The sequence below is a fragment of the Choloepus didactylus genome, chromosome 23, assembly GCF_015220235.1.
Source record: "Choloepus didactylus isolate mChoDid1 chromosome 23, mChoDid1.pri, whole genome shotgun sequence".
Taxonomy (NCBI): Eukaryota; Metazoa; Chordata; class Mammalia; order Pilosa; family Megalonychidae; genus Choloepus; species Choloepus didactylus.
The window spans coordinates 2,281,727-2,309,322 of NC_051329.1; the positions used below are offsets into that span (position 1 = coordinate 2,281,727).

The 27,596-nt window shown below is 56.2% G+C and overlaps 1 protein-coding gene across 6 annotated transcripts in view; it reads left to right on the plus strand.

Annotated features, from left to right (window-relative positions):
• Positions 1–27,596, plus strand: part of RIMBP2 (RIMS binding protein 2) — a 220,841-nt gene that overhangs the window by 85,209 nt on the left and 108,036 nt on the right. For all 6 annotated transcript variants that reach the window (XM_037817065.1, XM_037817066.1, XM_037817067.1 and 3 more), the window contains exons 3-4: positions 7,743–7,830; positions 16,032–16,152. The gene's annotated coding sequence lies outside the window, so the exon portion shown is untranslated. The remainder of the gene's footprint in view (positions 1–7,742; positions 7,831–16,031; positions 16,153–27,596) is intronic.

A 27,596-nucleotide genomic window follows, 5' to 3' on the forward strand; every position in this document is an offset into this window, starting at 1 on the left:
GCGAAGCGCCGTGGGCCTCCCGCCGCCTTTGCTCTGGCCAGGCCCTCACTCACGCATGTCCGCTGCAGTAGCCGGTGTCCACCGTCCCGAGTGTGCTGGCAACTCCATCCCACCTCCCGATGCTCCCTCCGTCCCTTTGGACACCAGCGCTGCGGAGCTTCTCCAACACGTGCCGGTGCCCGCTGGACACGTCCACGCACTGACCCCTTCTGGTTTCCCTCACCGTCCCTTACTCCAACCCGCGTTCCCTTCTCCCGGGGCCCACTGCCTGGCCTCCCGGCAGGTCGCCCGTTCATTCTCTTCCCTGGGGGCTGTTTAAAATGTGTCAGCTCGTGCCAGGGCCTTGCTCTCACCCTCACTGCTCCGTCAAACTCCTCCCGTGTCCCTCACCTCCTGCGTTTTTTGCTGCTCTTTTTCTTCCCCAGCGAGCTCTGTCATAAGGCGTTTGTGCTCGCTGTTCCCTCTCCCACAGTGCCCTTCCACGCGGCGCCCCAGGACCCGCTGCTCACTCGCTGCGGGCCGCTGCTCATCCCCCTCTCAGGGCCCTCCCTGACCTCGTCCGGGGAGCTCCATGTTCACGTCCTGCTTTGTTTCTGTGCACAGCCTCTCCACGCCCAACACACCGTGTGTGTGTGTGTGTGTGTGTGTGTGTGTGCGCGCGCTCCCCCAAAGCTCTATGAGGACAGGGATCTGTGTAAAAAATAGCACGTGACTATGCTCCAGTGGAACTTTATTTCGAGAACAGGAGGGGCCTGTATGTGGCTCGTGTGCCCTGGTCTGGAGAGTCACAGAGGAGAATTGCTGCGCAGCCCCAGGGATCTGCAGACCCCCCGGCGTGTCCTGCGGTTTTGTCACCATGCGTCTCAGCCTGCCCAGCTGTCCCCCACTCCACGCCCTCCCACCCCACTCGGGATTAGAGCTGCACAGAGAGGAGCCCCTGCCTGACCCCTGGGCAGCCTGACGTGAAAGAGTGGGGAGGAGACGCCACGTTGCTGACGTCCCCGACGTCAGAGCCCGGCCAGGAGAGCGCGAGGAGGCCGTTGGGAAGCTGACTTCATTAGCTTCTTCGCTTCTGTGGCTCTTGGGGCTCTGCGATGCTGGTGACTGGTTCTGTTGGTGAGAATACTGCAAAATCTATTTTGCCACTTTAAAAAATCCACTTGGTCTTTATATGTCAGATGTTCAAATGCACATGTGAAGTGTGCAGCCCCCAGCGTGTGGGGGCACAGGAGGGACGTGTGTGTTGACGTACATGCAGGGTCAGCCCTATGAAGGGTGGCCGGGTGTGCACAGGCTGTGAATAGCTGCGCCCTGCCGTGGGTTCTTGGTGCCGCCGTACCCAAGTCGCCCAGCCCCTCTGAGCCACGGTCTCCCTCTTCACATCGCAGCAACTGTTCAGACCCCTTGGGGCGTGTCCGCATTGGACAGCGCTGAGGGCCAGTGCCGTGCGCCGCCGTTCGAGCTTTATCTTACCGTTGTTCGTGTTGAGGGATTTCACGGACACGTGTTTTGCCGGCTCTCCGCCCTGAGCCGGTGTTGGCCGCCCACCGTGCGTCCCTCTGCCGCCCGTCACTGCGCATCCTCTCACCAGGAAACACTGTTCATGGTTTCAAGTTGGTTCATTTGTACAAACCAAATGTTTTAAAAAAACATTTATATCAGTGTTATAAATGGAAAACCCATGTTGTTTGTCGTATCTTTATGGGCTGGACAGGACGTGCCCTTGCGAACCTAACTGGCCTGCGTGGGCTCCGAGCCGGGGTCCCGGGTGGGGGGTGGGCTGAGGGGAGGTGACGGCCTCCCACCGAGACGCTCCTGGGGGGCTGCAGGGGCTTGGAGAGCTAGGAACCTTGTCAGCGTAGGAGTCAGTTCCTTTAAATCCATAAAAATGTCTGTTTCTGGCTCATCTGGAGACGCGGAGGATCTGGAGATGCGGGTGCACGTTGCCCTCAGCTGGAGCTGAGCTGCGGGTCCTGCCTCGGCGGCTGTGCCGGGCTGAGTTGTGCCCCCAGATCCATGTCCACCCGGAAGCTCGGGAGGACACCGTGCTGGGAACCGGGGTGTTGGCAGCGAGCGGAGAGGAGGTTGTTACGTATTAGACGGCCTCAGTCCCAGGACCGTGTCCTTGTGTGGAGACAGAGGACCTGGGTGTGTGTGTGAGTGAATGGAGACGAGGCAGGACTGGGGGGGGCAGCCACGAGTCACGGTGGGCAGAGGCAGTGAGAGCCCCCCAGAGCCCGCCCACACTGCCACTGGGGCATCTGGTCTCCAGCACTGGGTGGGGGGATGAGTCGCTGCTGTTCTCAGCCCCCGTCTGTGGGATTGATGGCAGCCCCGGGAGCCTGGGGGCGGGTGCACACTCTCCCCCCAGCCCTGCCCACCTTCCCTGGCCCACACCCGGCTGCCCCCCTGAGCCGTGGGATGAGGCTCCCGGAGGTGTCCGGGTTTGCTCTGCCACGAGAGGCCCCTCTGGCTGTGCCGCTCAGGATGGCTGCCACGAGAAAAGACCTGGAGCCACATGTCATCCAGGAGGGGCTCCGGGCCTCACACCCCCCCACCGGGAAGACTGTTGCAACATCCACGGAAGCTGGTGTAGACAGATCCCAGGCCCCACAGCTCCCTTCCCCGGTAAATGCTTGTCAGGCCCGTGCACCCACGTCCCAGAGACGTCCTCAAGAGAGCTCTTTGCAATGTTAATTGTAATCATTATAGTCAACCACAATAGTCAAACTTAGTAGATAAGATTAGCAAATTTCAGAATGTTCCTGCAAGAGAACACTAAACAGCAATGAAGTAGAGCACACAACATGGGTGAATCTTAGACAAAATGTTGAGAAAAAAACAGGCAGACATTAAAAAGATACATTTTTCTTACATTTATGTAGCCTTCACAGAACGGAGAAGCAGGTTTCTGGTGCACGGAAGCAGGGCAGCAGGTACCCTTCGGGACGGGACCCCTTGACCGGGAGCGGGTGGGGAGAAGTTTCCAGGCTGCCGGCTGCGTTCTGGTTCCTGATCTGGGTCACGGTTACCCCACTCTGCACCCAGTAGTATGTAACAGAGCTGTGCACCTGTGATCTGTGCACCTCACGGTTTGTGTGTTTTACTTCAATTCAAAAAGTTAACTTAAAAATATCGGAAGGGCACCCACGTGGAAAAAGGCTTTGGGTTTGTTCTCTGTGGCCACTGAGGTGCCACATTGCAAGCAGAAGACAGATCTGGGTCTCCACTCAGAACACATTTTCTAACACCTGGAGGTACCTGAGTCACCTGGTGCAAAAGGCAAATTCAATCAATAATCAGTCCATGGGAGCGTTCTTTGGAGGGAGAAGCTGGTGTCGCTGAGCAAGTGACCCCGCCTGGCCGGGCAGTGTACGGAGAGCCGCTCAGTTATACGTGGGCCAGTTTGCACAGCCACTGTTTCCAGCTGCTTGCGTCCCTCACAGTTGCCATGGTCAAGGGTTGGAAACTGGGTGAAGTAAAGCCCCTAGGATGGAAGGAGAGCGGAAGGCAGGAAAATCTTGGTGGGTTCTACTTTATAGTAATACTGATAAATCACCTCTCAAGAAACCAACTGCGTTTTTAAAAAGTCTCTTAAATACTTTTCATTGCTTTGTTTTTCCTGGAGAACTCCTAGGAGGCTCTTCCTTTACATTAACAAAGTTATAATTGATCACTCTTCCTCTCTGCATTAGCGGTTGGCAGGCTCAGAGCTTAAATCTAATGTGCAATCGATGGGGAGAATCATTTTTATTGGATTCCTTAGTATAAATTTTTTCTGCATATTGTTTGTTCCCTTTTTTTTAAATCATTATTGTTAAATGCCTTACTGAATAAATATTTTTATTACAGGAATCCTCAGATCCTTTTGGGAATTCGAGGGGAGTGGTTGATAAATTATTGTGCATCCGTGGCAGAGTTGCATTTTGTGCAGGGATTCAGTTCTGAAGTCAGCGTGTTAGGCCAAACTCACTTTTGGGAAAGGTCCCCTTTGCGAGGCTCTGAGGCAGAGGTGAGTGGAATCCAGCTGTCTCCACGGCGGGGGAGCCCACGGCTGCTTTGGGAGTGGGCCAAGGTGCAGTGGTGGCTGCATTTAGGGGACCAGTTGTCCGAAGGAAAACCGTCCTCATGCAGGGCTCTGTGAGGGGAGATGCGGGGCCCCCCGTGAGAAGCAGCCTCGCCTCTCCCCTCACATCACGTCCAGCTCTTTTGCTGGAGGACGTGGTGGATCTCTCTGTTCAGCTAAAATTTGCCTGAAGTTAACCATTTTAAAGTGTGCACTTCAGACTAGCATTTTGTATGTTCACAGTCTTGTGCAACCATCATTCCTCTCGAGTCCTAAAACACTTCGGCACCCCAGGAGAAAAGCCTGTACCCGTTAGGCAGTTCTCCAATCATCCCCGGCCCCTGCCCCATCGCCACCAGTAGTCTCCTTCCTGTGGATTTGCCTGTCTGGGTCGGTCCTATAAGTGGAGTCCGCTGTGTCTGAGCTTTTGCGGTCGGCTTCTTTCACTTAGCATCATGTCCTCGAGGTTCGTCTGTGTTTAGCATATATCAGTCCTCCCTTCCTTTTCATGGCTGTATAATATTCCGTGGTGTGTATCTACACATTCTGTTTATCCGTCCGTTGGGTGACGGACGCTCAGCCTGCTTCCACCTTCTGGCTCTTGTGAGCAGGGGCTGCTAAGAACAGTGGTGAACAAGCGTTTGTTTGCACATATTTCCGATTCTTCTGGTGTATACTTAGGGATGGAAGCTAGGTCATCTGGTAGTTGTATGTTTAACTTTTTAAGCAACCCGTGGTGTCTGCCCCATTTTACATTCCCGTCAGCAATGCACCAGGTTTCCCATTTCCTCTGCACCCCCAGCTGGAGGCATGAGAATGTTCTCTCCTTCTCCCTTTCCCCCCACCTGCACCTATAGACAAATTCTAGAAAATCCCTGTGTCTGTGGTAGACAAGAGATGCATGGGAGAGCTGTGTTCCGGTGGTACTAGCCAACGGGAGCCAAATATAAATTTGACTGTTCTTGTTGTATTATGAGGGCAGAGTGTACACCGCAGGTGCATCGAGGGTGATGAAACCTAGTGAGCAAGGAAGCCTTGTTGAAAATTCACGTGTTTCTCTGGATCGCAGGCCTGCGTTAGAACCAGCTTAGAGCTCTGTATTTCCCCTGGAGGCCGCCTCTAACCCGCATTAGGAAGAAAGCGTGGAAATAGTGCGGCGTCTCCTCCATAGTGGCTGCGCTGGCTGGTTTCAGACGGGCCAGGAGAGATGCGGCTCAGTCGGAGCTGAAGCACGTGTGCGTTTCCAGATGTTTCTGAAAACAGAAGGGGATGTAGGGGTTTGGCCTTGTGCCTCTTCCCATCCCCGATTCCATACTATTATAGGAAACCAGAAATGGTTTCAGCCCCTTTTGGACTGAGTAACATTTACTCAACTAAAAATGTTTCATATTCAAATTGCCCTCTACAGTTTGCAGAATGTATTTTTAGGTATGATTTCATTTAAATCAGCAAAATTGCTTACAAGGGCAAGGCAAATTTAGTAATTTGCCCAAAGTTGCATTTGAGAAATGGAGGGACCAGGTCCCCAAGTCCTGATGATATCTCCGCACTATGGGGTGTTGTGACCCGCTGTCCTTTCCATGGACCACACGGGGTGGGAGTGGGGACCTGGACAGGGGTGACCTGGACCTCACAGTATGGGAGCGGGGCTCAGTACCTGTGGAGACATGGACCTCACAATATGGGAGTGAGGCTCAGTACGTGTGGAGACCCAGATCTCACAGTATGGGAGTGGGGCTCAGTACATATGGGGACCCAGACCTCATAGTATGGGAGTGGGGCTCAGTACCTGTGGAGACATGGACCTCACAATATGGGAGTGAGGCTCAGTATGTGTGGAGACCCAGATCTCACAGTATGGGAGTGGGGCTCAGTACCTGTGGAGACCGAGATCTCACAGTATGGGAGTGGGGCTCAGTACATATGGGGACCCAGACCTCACAGTATGGGAGTGGGGCTCAGTACCTGTGGAGACCGAGATCTCACAGTATGGGAGTGGGGCTCAGTACATATGGGGACCCAGACCTCACAGTATGGGAGTGGGGCTCAGTACCTGTGGAGACCCAGATCTCACAGTATGGCAGTGAGGCTCAGTATCTGTGGAGACCTGGACCTCACAGGGGGAGAGCCCGAGTTTGTGTAGATACTGTTACCTCGGAGTCCGTGGTGCACCCCACGTCGAGTTCTCCGCTGTATTCTCCAGGATGTTTCTGCCTCGGGTTCCCTCGGGGCGTCTACAGCCCTCCAAGGCCAGGAGCTGGGTGACCTCCTGGGCACCACCCTGGAAGTCGCCGGCACCTGGCACTCTTGGGACAGGCTGGCCTGGCCACGTGCTCTCGGGGAGCCACCATGGGACGCCGCTGTGACCTGCTTTACGTGGAAAGACAGAGATAAATGCCATCGGGGACATGTCAGAGGCGGGAAGGTGGTGTCCCCTTATCGAGTGCTTCCCTGAAGGTTGGGGACTCCCTGGAACAAAGCACCCTGGGCAGGGCTGTTTAGGTTTCGTCACCGTGGAAACATGGTTGGTCCCAGGAATGGAGGAGCTGGTAATGACAGCAGCCCAGAGGAAGGGGAGAGCGGCCGAAAGGGGGGACCTGAAAATCAACGCAGACTTGGCTGCTGGAGGCTGTGGGTCGCCAGGCCCCACTCCCTGGGAACCACCAAGTCCCCCGTTGCTCCTTTCTTCTCCTTTTAAGTGGATGTTTCTCCCTCTTTCATCTTTGGGAAGAACCTCAGCATACTTATGGAAGTCGTTTTCAGACTGCTTTATTATTTTTATTTCCTCTGGAGTTAGTTCATAGGAGGGCTGACTCTGTGGGCTCTCTTCTGTAGTGTTAGTTTTCTCTATGTGTTTTGGGATTTTCATCTGCAGAAGCAGCTTTTGTGGGAGAGTTGCCCTCAGTTTCTCTCTCTCTCTGAGCTCACCCCGGCCCCCGTGTCACCCACAGGCTGGGCGCTCCCAGTCTGAAATCCGGTTTGATTATTGGCAGCTCAGAGTCCCTGTACCGTGCGGAGCTTAGGGGTGACTGAAACCAGACGCCGATGCAGCGGCTCCGCTCTTCCCGCCTCCCTCGGATGGGCCTCGGCTCCGGGCGGGCCCCGGGCCACCCCAGGCTTCTTGGCGGTGGGAGCACATGCAGCCTGGAGCCAGCACAGGCCTCCTGCCTCACGGGGGGCACGTCGATTCCGGGATGTCCTGGAGAAGTTGGGCTCTCAACTCTCTCTGCTGTTTCTGGGCTCAGAACCTCGCAGGCCGAGGGGCTCCTCCCAGTGCCTCGTGCGTCTGCTGTGGAGTGGGTGAGGGGGCACGTCAGGGCTTGCTTGACTCAGTAGCTCCAGCTGGCGAGAAGTTCTCTTGCTTCTTTAGAACACAAACATGTGAGGCAGGTAAATAGCACCATTGGGTGCCATTTATCTGCTCGGCGCAGCACTAAGTGCTTAATGTGTATTATTTTATTAAATTCTTACAACATCACCATGAAATATCGTCACCACCATTCTATAGATTCTGGAACTAGCAGCTCAGATAGAAACGAGTCTTAGAACACAGCTTGTGAACTGCAGAACCAGCACCCAACCGGGTCTGACTCCAAAACCAGAACCCCGACCTTTGTGCTCCCCCGTGTCCTTGAAGGGTGGGGACCCAGCTCACGGACTCTGTCTTCTGTCCTAGGACGATGAACTAAGGATGCAGCCGCAGAGAGCGTTTCCCGAGCGTCCAGCATGCAGGCCTCCCCGCAGAGGCCCGGCAGCGTGACGAGGTAACTGACCACCGCCAGGCGGCCAGGGCCCACAGGGAGGGGGTGGTCCCTGATGCCCCACAGTGTGATGGTAGCTGAGACCCGCGTCAGGTCCCAGCTCATGAAGTCTTCTCCGCTGCCATCATCGTCACCTAGAAGTCCACTCGCCATCAGGGCGCTGACCACAGGCCACGGCAGAACTTTTGATGTTTCCTCCAACCCATTCTTCTGTTTCCCTGGAGCCAGTAAATCACCCCTGGTTGCCCCACTGCTCGAGCCTCAAGGCCGGGAGCCTCCCTCACTCCCCCAGCTAACCCGAGACCCCTCCTCCCCTGCCCACTGCCGCCTTCATCTCTTCCCTGGAGGCTGGTATGGTTCCCTGAGGGGCATCTCTCCCCCTCTTTACTATCCTACGTCGTCTTCCCCACAGCAGCCAGGGGGTCCTGAAACGCAAACCGGATCCAGTCTCTCCTCTGATTAAACCTTCCGCTGCCTTCCGTAAATAAAATAAATAAAATAAAATAAAATAAATAAAATAAAAAAGCAGAATTCCTGCCCCATCCCCGTGGCCCTCACCCCAGCAGCTCCTCTCTGCACTCGTGTCACTGCAGCCGCTCCGTCCATCAGCCCTGAGCTCCCAGGTCGCTCTCTGCCCGTGATACTCTCCTCTGCTTCGCGCTCGGCTCTCGGGCCCTGGACAGCTGGCAGCTTCTTGCCCGTCATGCCTCAGGCCAAGGCAAGTCTGGTGCTGCCCAAGACGCTCCCTTGCTTCTCTCCAGACAACCTCCACAACTTTTGTTTCCTTTGTGTCCTTTATCACTTTCTTACTCCATCGCGTGTCTTCCTTTATCCGTTACCCCCGTGAGGCGGCAGCTCACCGTCGCGGCACCCTTGGCCGGTACAGGCCATGGGGCAGGTGCTCGGGGGGTATTTGTTGAGGGAGTGACTGCGGTGGACCGACAATCTCCCAGCTTTACCAGGGCGCCTTTCAAGAACGCCTGAGTTCTAACTACTTAGTATAAAACCAGAGCGTTCTTTATTTGATGAGTATTTTCTGCCTTTTTATTTGGCCCCCTTTTTTTCTTTTCAGAAAAGATGTTTTTAGTCCATCTCCAACTCTCCGTTTGTGTCCTCTCCCCGCTCCCTCCAGATCCCGCTCTGTCTTCCTTTCCAAACCGCTCTCTGGAAAGGCTCTAATAAAGTCATGTTCATGCTGAGGCCTGGATACAAAACGAGGCTGAATGGCTTTCTCAACCCAGGAGTATTTTTATTTAAACAGGAACAAAAGTGTAAAATCCTGGTGGGTGTCAGGCACGGATGCAGCTGATGCTGGGGCTGCAGGAGCTGTGTGTGTGCAGCTTTGACCTGGGGCAGCCTCTCCGTTCTCAGATCACCCCGCACTCCTCTGCCCGAGGCCACCGCAGGCCAGGAGCTGCCACCCCCAGAGAGTGGCTGCAGCTGTGCGAGGGCCAGAGGGACACCGGGCGAAGCAGGCATGCGGCTGAACCCAGAGGGGAGGTGGGCTGGGCTCTCCCAGGACCTGGCTCTCTCCATCTTCCTGAAATCCCACACGCAGCTTTCACATGAGGTTTGAGGCATCTTCCCCTGCTGCCTTCCCAGCCTGGCCTCGTGAACAGGCTGCAGGGCTCAGACGCGGAGCTTGCCGTCCCCGCGAATCCCGGGGGCTCAGGAGAGCAGGTGGGGGCTGCAGGGCTTGCCCAGGTGTGTCCCGCCCGTCTGTCCACGTCACAGGTGAGGTGTGTCTTCCAGCGCCCGGCCGCGAGCTGCAGGGGAGAGGTGGTTGGGGTCAGCACATCCCGCAGGACTGGCCTCATGTCTGTGCGTTTCAGGGGCCACCAGGGAAGTAGAAGGGCAGCAGGGGGTCAGGGTGGCCGAGAGCACCCCAGGACAGCAGCAAGCCCGTCGGGGGACTTGTCCTGGCTCCCTGGACATCTGGGGAGTGCCAGCCCTCCGCTGACGCTTGCTTGGGCCGTGCTCTGCTTTGGGTGGCCCTGATGAGGAACGCGGAATTAACATCAGGGCTCTCGATTCGGGAACCGGGGAGGCGGGTCATCCACGACTTCCCCAAAGGCTGCGCAGGAAAGATCGGGTGTTTGCTCGGAGTGTGACATTGGGCTGCCGGGAATGGTGTATTGAATTCTCGCGGGCAGGCTGCCCAGAGCGGGGGACGAGCAGGCTGGGAGCCCAGGACACGATGCAGGGATTTTTTTTTTTTTTACTGATTTCAAACAAAAATTCAAATTTCTAATTTTCTTGGGTGATAAGGGACCATAGGCACCCCCAGACCAGGCAGCTGTCGCTCGTGTGGACGTGGGGTCTGGGGGGGCTTTCTCACTGCTCCCCTGCCATCTGGGACATCATTGCTCCGTCTGAGCCTGCGTGTTGGAAAGGGGATAAGTCGGGCACCGATGCCCCGGTTCAGTGATGGGCATCTGTGGCTGCTGCGGTAGAAGTGTCCAGGGTCACAGGTGAAGCCTGTTTGGTGCCCCAGGTCCTGGAGCCGGCGCCGTGACCTGCTCGAGCCCGAGCTTGGCCGGAGTCTGGGTCAGGAGGAGGCTCACATGGCTCACAGGTGTTCCCCTTTTCTTTACTTTATTGGTGAGAAAGTTGGGGGCCTCTCTGAGGGTGAGACCATAGACGTTTGGGCTTTGTGGGACTGCACCTCTTTAAGGGGGAGTGCCCAGCCGGGCATGTGGTTTCCCTCAGTCCCCAGGACTGTGCAGGGGGCTCGGTCTGCTCCCCCGTAGTCAGGACGGGGAGGAGCCGCCTGCCTCGGTGAACACCTCCTCCAGGCCTTTCTGCTCTTCGGAGCCTTGCTCCTGGGGTAGGAGACTGCCTGGCTCCGTTCCAGGGGAATGTTCTAGGCCAGGACGGGCACGTGGCTCCAGGGGCGTGATCTCTGTCAGGAATGTGATCGACTTTGACCTGGACTCACCAAGGCCACGAGGCCCTTTGCCCCGCGTGAGCCTGACCATGGGGGCTCTGTAGACGGGCGCCCCTCGAGGCCCTGGGCTAGCCACGCTGGAGAGACCCCAGGGGGCAAACCTGAGGTGCCAGCCGTGCCAGGGCCCCTCTGAGCCAAGACTTAGGGTGTTTTCGAGGCATCAGCCCTGCACCTGGGCAGTTGGGGCAGGAGCTGCGACTTAGGGAGCGCGCCCTTCTCGGGGTTTGTTGGGTTTATCATCTGGGATTATTTCCCCCTGCTTGTGAGCGGACAGTGGACCCCGGGGCTCCAGCTCCACAAGAACGGGAGTCCAGAGGTGGCAGCCCAGGCAGCGGTGGCTGCTGGGAGAAGGAACAGGGGCCTTGGCTTGCCTTGGTGCCAGGGTGCCGGGCTGTGGCAGCTCTGGCAGCACCTCCCGTCTCCGGCTGGGAGTGGACGAATAGCCGCAGCCTGTCTCAGGGGCTTCGCCGTCTTATGTGTGAAGGGGTGCCCCCCCGAGGTTTCTGCTTGTGTGTCGTTGGCAGAGCTGGTGGCTCTCGGCCTGGGTTCCGGGGGATACCAGGTGGCACCCTCCAAGGAGCACTGGCGGGGTCTCTGGGGGTGTTTACACAGCTGTGGGGGAGATAAGGGCCCCCAGGATCAGTGGCAGTGGGCAGTGCTGCAGCTCTCAGCCCGTAGGGCAGGGACATGGGGTGGCTTCTGTCTCAGTTTGACTGGGACTGGGGGGTCCCGGGACAAAGGGCTTTCGGTGGTAAAGCCAGGCAGGTCTCTGGTGAACCAGGAGGAGTGGGTCACCCACCCTCCCCGAGGCCCGGGGCGGCAGCTTTCTTCCTGAACAGTGGGGTGGCCGAGCTCCCCGCAGTCCCCCAGACGGCAGCACCCTTCCTGAACGAGGGGGCAGGAGGCAGGGGGCCCACCCGCTGCGAACTCTAGGACAAAATCCCCTCTCCCCGTACACGGGTGGGTCTCTCTCCCGGCCCGAGGTTTCTGGGCTCCAGCCCTCAGCTTCCGTGTTCTGCTTTTGAAGTCATTTTTCCTTCAATCTTGTGTCCTTTTTTGTCCCCTTTAGACCAGGCTGGCAGTGGTTCTGTTTATACAGATCTTGCAAAAACTTGTTGGCTTGGCTTGCAGCACACAGGGGTCCCAACCGTCAGACAATAGGACTTTCCACAAATCCTTTCCGGATAACTCCATCTCCAGCCCTGAAATGGCTGGTTCCAGGCTTGGTTAAATTCTCACATGGGCCACTATTCTCTGGGGACTCGTTTTCCAAAAGCTTGGAATTTTCCAAACTATCACTTTCTGGTTTCTTTGTACCCAGGAGTTCAGTTCTCAACTTATCGCTTTCCTCTCGCATTTTACTACAAGCTGCAGGAAGCCAGGCCTCCTTTTCCACATTTCATTTGGAAGTTTCCTCAACTAGATATCCAAGGTAGCACTTCCAAATTCTGCCTTCCAGCCAACACCAGGACTCAAGTTTGCCAAAAACCTGCCACTTTAAGACAAGGATCTCCTTCCTTCCAGTGGGCAACGACACGTTGATCATTTCTGCTCAAGGCCTCATCAGAAGTATCTCTAGAGTCCGTTTCCACCAGCAGTCTCTCCAAAGCAGTGTAGGCCTTTCTATCAAGCTCCTCACAATTCTCCCAGAATCTTCCCCTTAACCATTTAAAAAGCTGTTCCTACTTCTTTGGTGTTTGCAAATTGCAGCACCATACTTCTCTGGTAGTAAAATCGGTTTCGGTTTGCTAAAGTATCTGGAATGCAATTTACCAGAAATGGGTTGGCTTATAACAGTGGGGATTTATTAAGTTACAAGTTACAAATTAAGGCATTGACGAGAGGATGCCTTCCCTGAGGAAAGCTCTGTCACCTGGGAAGGCACGTGGTGACCGCGGTCCCTCTCTCCTGGGCTGGTTTCAGTGGTTCTCTCTTTCCTCCAGAGGCTTTTCTCTGGGTTTCATCCCTTAGCTTCTCTGTGCTCTCTGACTTTCATCTTTTATCCTCACGGAGGACTCCAGCAAGGGGATTAAGACCCACCCCGAGAAGGCAGGGTCACATCTCCATGGAAACAGCCTCATCGGAAGGTCCCACCCACAACAGGTGTGCTCCCACAGGAATGGGTTAAAAGAGCATGGCCGTTTGTGGTTGCATAACAGCTTCAGACCAGCACAGGGAGTGTCCGCAAAATCAGCGAAGGGAGAAGGGGGCGCAGTTGGAGCAGAGCAGGCCCAGCTCCCGGAGTCCCCTCCCTGTGGAGCTGCATGGGGTACGCTTTGTTCCTGCACTGGATTGTGACAGCTCGTGGGAAACGGCATCTCCCAGGGGCTCACTGGGGACTCAGCGTCCAGGGTTTGATCAGCCGCGTGGGCACCCTCTGCTGGCACGAACTGCAGTCCCAGACCCCCAGGAGGAAAGCTGGACAAAGCGTTCAGGCCCGGGAGCCGTGCCCGTCTGTCCTTGGACTGGCGAGAACTCTCCTTGAAATGCAGGTTCCCAGACGCCAGCCGGGGCCTTTCTAGGGCGAGCAGTGCCAGGCCTGCTGGGGAACCCCTTTCTGTCCGGAAGCAGACGGCGCATGTGGGCTGGGGGTGGGGGAAGGAGCCGGGGGAGGGGGTCAATGCCCACCCCTCTCCCCTCCACCTTCTCTTCCCTGCGGGTGTCTTCCCGTGGCCAAACCTAACCGGGAGCAGATGAGAAGGGCGGGAGCGGCTGCCCCACACCCGCATCCCCCTGCCCCACACCCGCATCCCCCTGCCCCACATCCGCATCCCCCTGCCCCGGCATTGAGCAGGATGGGGCTGGGTGGCTCGGAAGGGCAGGGCCAGCCCGACCCTCCCACCATGTGGGCAGCTTCCCATTTGCCATTTTCTCTGCACCCCTTTCCCTCCAGTCAAGGACTGTTTCCTGACCACTGAGATCACCGGGCTGGGCACTCCTCTAGGCTCCGGGGTGGGGTGGGGGTGGTGGTGCAGGGACTAGATGCGAGAGAAAATTCCTGTCCGGCTGGAACTTTCTCAGGAGGAGCAACAACAGGGAGAATGTCTGCAGCCACGGAAGGTAGTGTCAGGTAGTGTAGAGGTCTTGTGGGCAGTAGAGCCTGGGACAGTGAGGAGGGCCTAAGGGTGGGCAGGGGAGGGTAGGGGTGCCGTCCTCATGGGTGAGGGGGCAGGGGCAGGTGGGGCGGGGAGGAGGGCCTTCCCTCGGGAGTTTGGACGGCTTCTCTGCTGAGGTCCTGACCGATGGGAAGGGGCCAACCTGCCCAGGGTGGGGTGGGGCCAGGGGGGTGCCAGGCCCTGGAAACAGCAGGTGCAAAGGCTCTGAGGTGGGAACACACCTGAATTGTGGAAAGGAGAGAAAGCAGGTGAGAGGTGGGGACAGGGGGTCAGGTCCCATGGGCTCTCGCTAGTGCCGTGAGGAGTTGGATTTTGTTCTAACGGCCGTGAGGTGTCAAACGGCAGTGGTGAGATCTGGTTTATATTTGAGAGTACTGACACTGGCTCAGGCGTGAGGCTACACTTCAGGGAGTTCAGACTTTACCCCCAAGTCCAACATCCTTGGAGAGCTGGGCCAGGAGGGGTGCGGCTTTCTGCCAGCCTGGACCCGCGGCCCTGCCCTTCGAGTGGGAGCCCTGTGCCAGCTCAGCTAGGTTGGGACGTTTTCCCCTCGAGCATTTGAAATGTTTTCCAAGTTCATGGCCTGATGCGTCACGTTGCAGAAGAGCGACACGGAAATACCCCTGCTCTTCAGACCTCGGTGTGACCTCTTAGTCACAGCTTTCACGTCCCCTGTTCCCATTAGGCGTGCCAGGTGGGCACCTCCCTGTCTTTTCTCACTTGGCGCACAGGATTTGTCAGGTTACATTCACAGAACAGAAAGCATTTGAAACAGGAAAGACTGATGCTGCTGAGAAACGTGACTTCATAATAGTCTGTTATTGGAGGCATGACTCATGTTGTACCTTTTGGGGGAGAGGAAGGAACTAAAGTTCTTTAGTTGGGTTAAAATATGTTGCCTATGGAATGAAAATTAATAGGAAATAAAGCACTGAAATTCTTCTCTGAAGCAGCGTACCCTGTATGTGTCGCAGACCCTGTCTTGCTTTCCTGGGAGACAAAACAGGGCACCCCAAACGGTCTCGGAGTCCCAGAGGCTGGAGGTCCAAAGCGTGGGTGCAGCCTCGCACCCTCTGACAGCTCTCGGGAGGACGACTGCCTGGCCTTTCCCAGCTCCTGGTGTTTGCTGCTGTCCTCAGTGTTTCTGGGCTTGTGGATCATCCCTCTGCTCTTTGCCTCCATCTCCACGTGGCCTTCTCCCCGTGTGTCTGTCTCTGGCTCCAAACTTCCCTCTTCTTATAAGGACACAAGTCATATTGGCTTTGGGCCCACTTCCTCCAGCGTGCCCTCATCTTAACTTTGCACCCCTAAAGACCATATTTCTAGGGCACATTCCAGGGTACTGGGGATTGGGAATTCAATATACCCTTTTTTTTTTTTTTTTTTGGATGGGCACAGTTCAACCGTAGCAGAAGCTGGAGGAGAGCCTGAGGCCCCCAAGTAAATTCATATCTTGACCTGAGTGTGGAAAAGACACAGGTTCTGAGGTTATTAGGGCATCCGTTCTAATCCATGTGGAATTGTGGTGCAATATTTATCCAGTTTTAAGACTGAAATTATCAGAAAAAAGAATGAGTATGCACAGACAATTTTTGTAACATTTTTGTATGTTTAGACTCTCATAGTTAAAATGGATAGACAACAAAATCAATATAAGGAAGCAATTTTTTTTGTCCAAGTAACTGGAAAGGAAAATAAATATCAGCTTCAGGCACAGCTGGATCCAGGTGCTCCAATGATGTTATCAGGGCCCGGCTTCTCGGTCTCCGTCTCTTGGCTCTACTTCCCTCTTGCTGGCTCTGTTCTCAGATGTGCATCCTCGCATCCCAAGGCCCGTTGGTAATGGGGTGTCTTCCTGGCTCCCCGACAATCTCATTCTCCAGGGAACACCTGTATCCAGGGAGGGGGTTTCCACTGATTGGCTGGCTCTGGGTCATGTTCCCAGTCTGGAACCAATCACTGTGGCTGTGGCTGTGGTGGGCGGGAAGAGGGGGCAGGACCCAGGTGCGAAGCCGATGGGAGACGAGTGGGGCTGGGAGACCCTCTGGAAGGAAGTGAGGGAGAGTGTTCCGGAAGGCGCGGGCGGTGCCAGCCTCGGTGCCCGCTGTGAGCCGACTCTCTTCTCCGCCCTCTGTTTATAGGTGAGAGCAGGTTATGCCGGCTTAGCCACACGCCCAGCGTCCCCGCCAGAGACCGCGATTCGGCCGTGCGGGCAGAGGCCAGCTCCGAGCCACGCTGGAGAACCTGGAGCAGGTCCTGAAGGTAGGCCGGGCCCCGTCCCCGGGGAGGCCGCGGAACTCGGGGGCAGAGCGCGGACGCTGTCGCCAGGCCGTCCTCAAAGCGCGGGGCTCTGGGAGCCGTTTCCACGTTCCCACAGGTTTTATTGCATAAAAAGCCACAAATCACAGAATTTCAGTGTTTCTCAAAGTGAGGCCGTAAGACCAATTATGCATTTCTGTTTCTTAGGATGTTAACCACAGCCGAGCGGGAGACGGCAGGCGGTGTGTCTGTGTGGACATTGAGCTGACTTAAGTGAAAGGCCAGGGGTGTGTGCACTGGTTTTTCGGGCTTCATGAATCTTAAGCTGCTCCACAGATGCCTAATGACCTTTGTTTTAAAGAGAATAAATAAGTCAGAAAATTGCTTTCTCAGGGGCAGGTAATCGGATCTTCCGAATGCATTTCTGATGAGCCGGGACCTCCTTTAATGTTTAATCGGTGGGCAGATTTGCTATTGGTGTCACTGAGTTAGGCCAAGTGAATTCTCTAGCACTTGTTTTTAAGTGTTAAAATTTTTATTAGAGTCTCATCGTGGGGAAGTTAAAAAACAAAAATGATAATCACCGCGGGTGCTCCCATCGAGGCCGTCCGTCACTGCGACCATTTGCGTTTCCTGCGTCGGGAGGACGTCAGCGTGTGCTGTCTCGGGCCCCAACTCGCACGCCTGCGGGAGCCCCGTGGAGGCGCCGGGGTGAGACGTGCACGGGTTTCGTTGGCGTCTTGTACTGGGTTGAGCTGTGTCCCCCGAAGACCTGTCCCCGCGTCCCCTGTGCACGTGGCCTTGTTTGCAGAGAGGCCTTTGCAGACGGCGTCAGTTAAGACGAGGGCGGGGCGGGGCGGGGTGGCCTCACCCGGTGACCGGCGCCCTGGCGAGAGGAGGGAAATTTGGAGAAGGTCATGTGTGGGGGGACGCGGGTCCTGCAGAGCTGCGGCTGTGAGTCCAGGGGCGCCGAGGATCGCTGGAAGCCGCCGGAAGGCAGGAGGGGGCGAGGGTAGCTTGTCCCTCAGAGCCGCCGGAGGAGCCACCCTGCTGCCCTTGGTGTGCGGGCCCCTGGCCGCCAGCACGGGGGGAGAAGGGATTCCTGTTGTTTCAGGCCCCCAGGTGTGTGCTAACTTGTTAGGCAGCTCCAGGAAACTCATGGAGCCGCGATGTGGGAAACCCATTTTCCAAGATTAGCCGGAAAGGCAGATTTTTAGGGGAAACTCCTGATTTTTGATGTGAGCAGTTAATCCACTCGATGAAGGAAGTGTGTCTGCAGACCAGGCCCTGCCCGGTGGTTTTCCGCCTTTCTTTTTCGTCTCCACCTCAAGCTCCCCGTGCTCCTCAGGAGGGGCCTGGAGGAGCCCCGGCCCCCTCGCTCTGTGCTCGACCCCCCGTACCCCCCTCCCTGAACAGCCCAGGGCCGGGGGCCACGTGTGCCCAGCTCTGCCGTGGCAGTGGAGGAGGTGCCCGGAAGGTGGCCAGGGCCCAGGTGCCTCCCTCAGGCCCCTCCTCCAGGCTGCACTGGGTGGTCCTCGCTGCTGCTCGGGGCCTTCCCTTCCCCACCAGCAGGGCCTCCCAGGTGGGCTGTCTGGGACACAGGTGCCGGCCGAAGTGTCACATCCTGGGTGCAGCAAGCAGGCCCCTGCCACCTGGGGTGCCCCCCATGGGCTGGGTGGGGGCAGAGAAAGGACAGGCAGCTTGGCAGTGCAGCCCCCTCCCCAGTCCGAGTGTGGGCCGGGCGGGGGCTTCGGAGCAGCCCCCAGCGCTCTGTCGTCTTGTTCCCTGTGGAGCTGTGCCCGGCTCCCGTGCTGACAGGTGCCCCTTCCCCGAGTCCGTGGAGGTGGGGACAGGCTGGGTGGTTGCCAGGGGCTGGGGGAGGGCGGGGAGCAGGGAGTGATGGCAGACGTGCACGGGGCTCCCTCCGGGCTGGTGAAGACGTCCAGGGACTGGGCGGAGGCGGTGGGTACCCGGCACCAGGAGTGTGTAAATGCACCGTCTCCTCCGCGCTGAAGGGCGGGTTTGACGGCAGGTGCTTGCCAGCCCAGGTGAGAAACTCAGTGTCTTGGGCCTCAGCCCTGGGCCTGGAGTGGGAGCTGAGCTTGTCCCGGGTCTCAGTGAGGTCAGCGGCACCGGGGGTCAGGGTGGGGTTGGCCTACGACCTTCAGGGTGCACCTCTCTCTAAGGAAGGTTAGGCCGGCTGGGCAGCCTGTTTCCGCCATCAGCTCTGGGTTCGGGTCCCATCCTGTCGAGAGGTGATGCCTCCAGGTGGTTTCTCACAGACGGGCCGCCTCGCCTCCGTGAGTCCCGGGCCTGCGGGTCCAGCCGAGGGTCTGGGGCAGGGATGTCAGGCTGTGGGCCATGCTGCCCCGTGGGGCCCTGGGCAGGGTCTGGGGAGGTTTCTGGCTGGTTTGACTGGGAAGGGGGTGCGAGTGGCATCTGGAGGGCAGGGCCGGGGTGCAGCCCCCACGCAGGGTTCCCCGACCCGGGGGTCAGCAGGGCCAGGGTGAGGACCCCACATTCTGGGTCCCCAAGCCATGACTGCAGATGACCAGCGGTGTCGTGGCTGAGCAGCAGCCTGAATTTGTTCTTGCAGCTCTGGGGGTCATAGCCCTGGCTCAGTGTCACGGGCTGAAGTCGAGGAGCTGGCCAGGCTGGTCCTTCTGGAAGCCCCAGGAGCAGGTCCATTTCAGCCTCTCCAGCTCTAGAGGCCATTTGGAGCCCCTTCCCCGTGCTCACAGCTGACAGCCCAGCGTCATCTCCCCCCTTGTAAGGACCCAGGCGCCACCAGGGTAACCAGCACAGTCTCCCCTGATGAAGTTAGACCTTGACCGAGTCCCGTCTGCAGCCCCTGCTGCCAGGTGGCCCCACCGTTCACAGGCTCCGGGGATTGGGCGTGGGCCTCCTGATGGAGGCCGCCAGCCCCGATGGAACCAAGGTTCAGGCTGCCCGGCTGTCCGTTCCAGCTGCAGCAGGGACCTGGGTTCACACAGAGGCCCCAGCTGCCCCTTCCCTTCTGACCCTGACCCAGACCCCGGCGTCTGGAGACACCCTGTCTGCCCACCACAGGCAGCCCTGTCCCTGCTGCCCTCCCGTCTGGGGGTGCCGGGGCCTGCACACGCCCCACCTCCAGGTACCCGGCTTTGCTCCGCCTGCGTCTGTACCCCGCATTGCCGTGGAGGCAGGATCCGTCTGTCCTGCTGGTCCCTTGTCCCCTCGTCGTCCCTCTCCCGCTCCAACTAGACGGTTAGCTTCGAGGGGCTGGGGTTTCTGTCCGTTGGGTTCACTGCTCGGAACAACCCCCGCCCCGTAATGGGTACTTGGTATGGACCTGACGAATGACGGAATGACAGGGGCTTGGAGATGGGGGAGTGAAGCCCCCGAGGGGGTCCGGCTGCTGCAGCTGCTGGACCAGATACATTTGCCAAAACCCCCCCCAGTCTCGGGCGGGCCCTCAGTGAGGGTAAACTGAGCTCTCCCAAAGGGTGGCTGCGCTACAGAAACGGAGAGGAGGAAGAAGAGGACAGTAGAAGAGGCTTGTCTTTTGCAAGGGCGGCAGTTCTCCTGCCGGTGAAGGAAGGGGCGTGTCGCAGATTTACATGGTCCCATATGAGCTGTGCATTCCACAGTGGGCCGGGGGCGTATCTGGGAGAAGGGGGATGTGAGCAGGGAGGGGCCGTCGTTTCTGAATCTTTTGCACCTACTTGGAACGTGCTAAGCTCTGGCCTTCCAAGAGTCACTCCCAAGCAGGGCTGCAGCGCGTCCTGGAGACGGGGAAGGATGGTGCGGTCCGCGCCCCTCTGGCACTGTTGTCAGAATAACACGCAGACTGTACACAGTCAGGCTCTTTCTGGGCAGCACGGCTCATCGTCGGGGATGAGGAAGGGAGGAGGTGGATGCCGTGCTGGCCTGAGGACGCCTCTACTCGACCTGTAAGGTCCTGGATGCCCGGTGGCCTCTGTGCCGTGCAGATGATTCCGCGTTCCCTGGCCTGGACTGGCCGCCACAGTCCCCTCAGCCGTGGTGCTCCTCGCCTCTCGCAGCAGCGATTGGGACAGAATTGAAGCCCCAGGTGGCATCGACCAGCCTCGTCTCCCAAAACTGGGCCAGGCACCGTCAGGACCAGGGGTCCGTGGGGGCTTGGGGGGGCAGGGCCTCACTGACCCCAACCGAAGCCGGAGCCCCAGCATCTCCCAGCTCGCGCCCCCTGCGTTGCTGTCGCCATGCAGCGCAGGTGAGCGGCTGGTGTGGAGCGGGTCCGCGATCGGCTCACAGAACCAACACACCACTGGTTTTTACTGAATTGTAAATGGAGTTTTTTTTCACTCAAAATAAAACAAGTTGTAGAGAAACAGGTAAAACTGATATTGGAGCTGGAGTTTTCTGAAACAATCCGGGTAGAATAATGCTGAGCCTGCCGCAGTCTTTCCCAGCAGGGCTGCCACCGGCCTTTTGGGGGACGTGTCCCTGCGTGGAGGGCTCGATCACATGGCCAGGCCCAGGCATCGTGTCTTTCCAAAAGGCCCCCGCTCCTTTCCGGGTGCCCCCGTGTGTGGGGCGCCCCAGCTGAGAGCCACGGGCCTGGAGAGAGGGGGACACTTAGTGTGATTCCTTCCCATCGCCACTGACCCATGGAGAAAACCCCAAGCCGGTCACACGCTTGGACATCCCTTCCACAACGTTCATTCGTTCCTCCTTCCGTTCATCTACTCGGTCACTTGTTCACTCATTAAATGCTTAGCAAGTGCCAGCCCCGTTCTAACTGCTGTGGACCACCCACTGGGGCACTCCGAATGGAAGGTCAAGTTATCTGGAAGGCAAAAATGGCATGTTTAATATGCACGGGTTCGTCTTGATTTGATTTAAATTTCGAGAGCATTGTTTGTTCCAGAAGTTTCCAGATGCCACCAGGTGATGTTTCCAGGAAGGCTGTGGAGTGAGACATTGCAAGATTGATTTTTATTTACATTTGAAAATCGTGACTTAATTAGAGTATTCTTTAATCCCATAACAGAGTTGCAGATGAATCCTTGTAAGTCTTCTTGGTAGTTATTTGACCTGAGTGCCACAGCAAATGAGGAAAATTTTACCCAGAACCCAAATGTATAAAAAACATTTTTGGTTAAACTTAACAAATTGTATATTGACATTCAAAGAATAAGGAAAAGTATTTAGGACCAGACTTTGTTCTTATGATCGGCAGATTGGTAATTTAGATGTGGAAGGTCTCAGACTTATTTTGCATTTATGAACAGCTAATTATCTGGATACATAACTCTGCAGGTGACAAGGCAACGACTCTTCCTTTATCTTCAGCTTCTTTCCCCCTAACCCTCCCCGTCACACTAATACTGTGCACATAGCCGTCCCCTTATCTACAAATCCAAACCCACCTGCTGCTGTTTTCAGGTTTAATGAAATGTTTTGGAGCTCATTGTCAATGTTCCAGTACTGGAGCTCCAAAAAAACCTTCCAGGGTCCTCTGGGACAAAAGAAGAAGGCACAGAGCTCAGTCCCCAGCAAAACCTCTGCTGGGCCTGATCACAGTAACTGATGCCATCATCTAGAAGCACAGATACAGCAAAACCCAGGAAATTGTTTTAGAAACTTTGCTCTCCATTTCCAGCTTTTCAGGAGAAGTTTTGGTGAGAGGCAGCGATGGTTCATTTGCTGGTGTTTGAGATGCACACATGCCTCGTCCTGTGTTAGCTGAAAAGTATGCTGGGAACGGGCCCTCGCCCCTTTGAGGGTGCCCCTGCCCCGAGAGGCAGCTGTGTTCTCTGGGTGGTGGGCGGCCTGCCTCCTTGTTCCTGGCTGCTGCCCCATGCCCAGCCAGCCCACCCCAAATCAGAGCTGCTGAGCACAGGTGTTCTGTCTCCCCAGCGACTGGAAAATGCCAAGGAGAGCTGCGGGGAGGTCACACATCACGTGTTGGCGTGATGTGCCCTGGTGGGCGAAGTCGTGGGGAGCTGGCGGAGGGCAGATGGCCACAGCCCGTCTGGGGTCTGGAGTTGTCTGCTCATGCCCGGTGTGTGCCTGCCCTCCCCCAGGGCCTCGCTGCAGGAAGTGCACCCACAGAACCCAAACCCTCGGGACAGGCCTGTGCTGGTTTGGATATTTTATGTCCCCAAGAAAAGCCATATTCTTTAATGCAGTTTTGTGGTGGCAGACTTATTAGCCTGTTGATCAGGGTGGAACTGTTTGATTAAATTCTTTCCATGGAGGTGTGGACCCTGCCCATTCAGGGTGGGTCTTATTTAAATCACTGGAGTCCTATAAGAGCTCGGACAGAAGGAGCTCAGAGCACCTGAGAGAGACTTTTGGAGAGACACTTGCAGATGCAGACAGAAGGTCGTTTGGAGACGCTAAGCTAAGAGATGAAGCCCAGAGTTTGCTCTGGAGAAGCTAAGAGAGACAGAAGCCCAGAAACATTTTGGAGAGAATCCTTTTGAAACCAGAACCCGGGAGCAAAGGACTGAAGGACACCAGCCACGTGCCTTCCCAGCTGCCAGAGGTGTTCCAGATGCCCTTGGCCTTTCTTCAGTGAAGGCACCCTCTTGTTGGTGCCTTAGTTTGGACACTTCTATGGCTGTAAAATTGTAAATTTGTGACCTAATAAACTCCCTTTATAAAAGCTAATCCATTTCTGGTATTTTGCATAACGGCAGCTTTAGCAAACTGAAACAAGGCCCAAGGATGTCTGTGCTGGCAAAACCAAACCTGCACAGCTCAGTGTCCACCAGAAGGGAGATGCTGAGTCGAGGGGCTGCGTTTGTACCAAGGACTATTGTGCAGTGGTTACAAAATGAATCCAGTCTATAGCTGTGGGCCACAGTGCGGTGTGCAGTGAGGAAACCAGCTTCCCCAAATGCAGGTGAGCACAGACAGCCCCTCCCTCTGTGGACCTGCGACAGGTGTCAGCAGCTCTGGGCCCAACACTGGCCCCTGGCAGGGGTGACGTGTCCCCCAGGACTCACACTTAAGCCCCCACACCCACTGTCCCATGACCGTGGCCTCTTGGAAGGAAGCCTGGGGATTGTGGTGAGGTCATTTGGTCAGCTGGAGCCGGGTGGCCGTGTCCAGAGTGGCCCATGTCGCCATAAGAGGTGACATGGATGTGGAGGCGCAAGGCAAAGGGGAGACGGTGTGCAGTGGAGGAGGTGGGGTTGGGACACTGGGGATGGCCCACAGACCCCGGGACTAGCAGAGGCTGGACAGACCTGTCTCAGAGGGTGCCTGGCCCTGCGACACCTCGATTTCAGACCTCTGGGTCCAGGACGGAGGGCACCTGCGTCTCTGCTGGTTTCAGCCGCTGTCTGTGGGGCGTGGTGTCGGTGGCCCCGGGACGTGGTAGGAGAATGGTGTGCAGAGGGGGCTTTCCTCTGTGTGTCTCTATGCTGTGATGGTTGTGGAAGACGGGAGGTTCGAATACCTTCCCAGACAAGGATGTTGACTTCCACGAAGGGTGATGTGATGTGGCATCTCACAGGTATCCTGGCTTTCACCCACGTGGGGCCATGACCCCCACGCTGCCCCAGGACACCCAGAAGGAGGAGCAGCAGCAGCTCCAGGGCAGCCCCTGGGCCTGGTGCAGTACGTGAGGTTCTGTCCCTGTGGACCCCCAGGAGCTCTGTCCCCTGAACCCCCAGGTGCTCTTCCCTTTGTATCCCTGGGGGCTCTGTCCTCATGAACCCCAAAGCGCTCCCGGCCATGAGGTGGGGGCATCTCTCACCCTCTGGTCCTTTCCAGTAAGTGACGAGCTGAGGCCCCGTGGAACCGAGTGTTGGGGTGTCTGAGAGCCTTGGCTGCCTGCTGCGCCTGGCACACAGCCACCCCCTTCGCCCGGGCCTGCCCCTGCACTGCCCTCAGCCAGCAGACACGCCTGGCCGGCTCCATGTCCATCAGCGGCCTCGGGAGGCTCACCCGTGGGCCAGCGGCCTCTCCATTGCTGCCCCTTCTCCCCTCAGAATGGAAGCTGTGTGAGAGCAGGGATTGCCGTCACCTGCCCGTCGTTCTGACCCCACCATCTGCCGTGGCACCTGGCACGTGAGGAGGCTCAGAAATTATTTTAAATGGATAAAAGCACATATCCAGAGACAAATTTCACTGCAGCAGAAACCTGAGCCCTGAAACAAGGAGTCCAGATCCCAGCATACAAATTTAACTTTCCATGGTAGGGTCTACAGGATGCTGAATTCATAGTTTAAAACCTTTTGAAGACAAACTCTTCATGCCCAGGTGACCTCACTCATGGATTGTAGAAGATGTTTGAAGAAGAAACAGCATTCTGAGCGTTAGCTTCCAGAAGGTCGAAGAGGGGGTGACACTTACTTGCCAGCTCATTCTGCGAGGGCAGCATTACCCTGACAGCAAAGCCAGACGACGTCACAGCAGGAGAAGAAAACCATGGTCAGAGGGAGAAACCTCCTCAACAAAGAGCTGGCCAGACACATCCAACAGAGCACAAAAGGGAGCGTCATACAAGTAAAATACGTCAGTCTGTGTCCTGAACACACGTGGGGCCCGTGTGCTGAAAACTGCAAACACTGAGGAAAGAAACCAAAGCAGCCCCGAGTCGGCATGAAGGCCATGTTTATGGATTGAAAGACCACGTCGTTAAAAGTGTCAGTTCTCCTCAGACTGATCTATAGATGGAATTCCCACCAAAAGTCCAGCACAAGTTTTTGTAGATGTAGACATGCTGTTTCTAAAATTCATATGGAAAGGCTCAGGAACCGGATGAGCTGAAGCAACCTGGAAAATAGAGTAAGATTACAGGAGCCACGCTGCCTGAGTGGAAGGTTTGCTGTGAAGCTCTGATGGTGTGTGTCATCGTCCGAGAGAGATCCGAGAACAAAGACCAAGAGCCACAAGCAGATCCACACAGATACGGCCTATGGGTTTTCACAGAGTCACAAAGACAATTCAGTTTTAATATGTATTATGTTGTTGGAATAATTAGATATCCATAAGCAACAGCAGAAACAAAACCAACCCGCAACAAACCTAAACCTCACACCTCATGCAAAAATGAACTCAAATTGGATCATGAGTCTCAATAGAAAATGTGAAAGTATCAGATTTTTAGAATAAAACAGGACATCTTCGTGACCTGGTATTAAGCAAAAGATTCTTTGATATCACACTAAAAGCAAGAGCCACACAAGAAAAAAAAAAAATTGGTACTTTGGGCTTCATCAAAATTGAAGACGTTTAAAGAGTGCGAAGAGAGAAAAGGTGAGCAACATATGGGGAGAAAATACTTGTAAATCACGTGTCTGACAGATTTGTATCTCACCTACATAGAAAACCCAAAACCCAGCAATAAAGAGACAATAAAATATGGGTCAGAGACCTCAACAGATGCTTCACAAAGGGGACTTCCTGATGCAGACACACTCCTGGAGAGTGCTGGGCTTGCTCAGCATTTAGGGAAACGCAAACTAAGAGGATGGCCTGACAGTCGCTGCAGCCTGTTAGAGCGGCTAAAATGAGAAAACAGACACCAGCAAGTGCAGCCGAGGGCACAGAGCAACTGGGATTCACATCCATCGCTGGTGGGAATGTGAAAGGGCCCGGCCCCTGCGGGACACAGCTTGGCAGATTTTAATAAAATTAAATACACACTTAACATATGACTTGGCAATCCCCCATCAGGGTAACGGAGACATGTTCACACAAAAACCTGACCGTGAATGTTCACAAACATCGCTGTTCATAATTGTCTCAAACTGGAAACAGCTGGAGTATCCTTCAGTGGTGGCTGGATCCCCAAATTGTGGACGTCTGTGCAGTGGAACGCTGTGTGCATTAGATGGGGTGGCTGCTGACACAGTCTCGAGTGACTCGGGCCCTGTGGGAAAAGGGGCCCGTCTCAGGAGGCTCTGTCCCCTGTGACCTCATCTGTGTGCTGCTCTCGGAAGGCAGGAGTGTCTCGCGGGGGCAGGTCGCTGGTTTCCAGGACCTTCAGGGGATGGGGGAGGACCACAAAGGGACAGCATTAGGGAGTCTTTTGGGGTGATGGGCCCTTCTGGATACTCATTGTGGTGGTGGTTGCACAGGTTTATATACAGGTTAAACTCAGGACTGGGTACCCCCCAAAGGCAATATCTCAATGTTAATTTAACAGGTAACGTGTTAATCGGATGGCGGGGTGGCTGAGCTGTTGACGGAGGTCATGAGGATGACCCTGGAGGCGGTCGGGGGCTGTGCCGTGGTGAAGCAGTGTGCACGGCAGGGAAGGGTGGGCCAGAAGCCCAGGGTCGGGAGGAGGGAAGATGGGTTTTCCGTAAGCCCTCTCTGGGCCCCAGGTTTTATTCTTGGGGTTCTGCATGGATGAGCTCGTTTGATCCTCTCAGTGACCCTAAGACATGGACCCTGTCACCCCGCTGTTGACAGGTGGGAAGCAGAATCACAAAGCGTTCAGGTCACTAGACCAAAGCCACAAGGCTGCGAAACGGCAGGGCCAGGATTCAAAGCCGGCAGCCTGCCCCAGAGCCCCACTCAGACCCCCTGCTCCTCCTTGCTCTCTGATGAGCCGGTGCCTGGGCCTCTGCAGGCAGCACTTGGGCCAGCTCCTGTGGGGAGGCGGCTTTGAATTTCGTGTTCCTTCGGGTCCTCACAACAACAGGGCAAGTTGGGTGTTCTTTTCCTCCGTCCAGTGAATCAGGGAATTGAGGCTCAGAGAGGCAGGTGACTTGCCCCAGTTTGCACAGCTCGTGGGGGATGGACATGGTGTTTGAAGGTGGGTCTGAGTGACCACATCTCCTCTGTCAGCTGCACTTACCTGGACAGGGAACTGGGAACAAAGGCTTGTGATAAACATGGTGCTGCAGAAAAATGGTCTGAGTAACTGCAGGATGTGGTAAGAGGAGAGCAGCAGGTGGAAAGACAAACCAGAAGTCAGGAAAGCTCCAAGTTTGGCAGGGAGGCTGTGATCATTTCCAGTCTCAGAAACGAAGGCACTTTGAATAAATACATTTATTTTGGCTTCCAGAAAGCATACGGTGCTTTTTCACGCTAATTCTTACCGGGAACGAGCCCACCTTCCGTAGATGGGCAGGAAGTCACGCGGCACTTGAAAATAAGCAGCTTGAAGTGGCTCCTCTTGCTTGCTTTTGGAGACGTGGGTTCTGGAGGTGCTGATTCTCCCCCCAGGTGCTGGGTGAAAAGAGACGGCTCAGAAGGGCACCGTCCCTCCCGAGGTGGACCAGGTCCCACGGGTGGACTCCTGGTCAGGGTGTAGCTCGTCCCTCGCTCCTGTGCTCAGCCAGGGGGGACCCGAAGCAGGAGAGACATCCTCCGGGGTCTGACCCCACGGAGGCCATCCACTGTGTCCCATGTCCGTTCGCGCCACATCTGAGCGGCCCTCGGGTGGCGCCCTGACGTCTGCAGGCCACTGGAGCTCCGCGGGCAGTGTGGACGTGGCTATAAATATCCTCACTTTA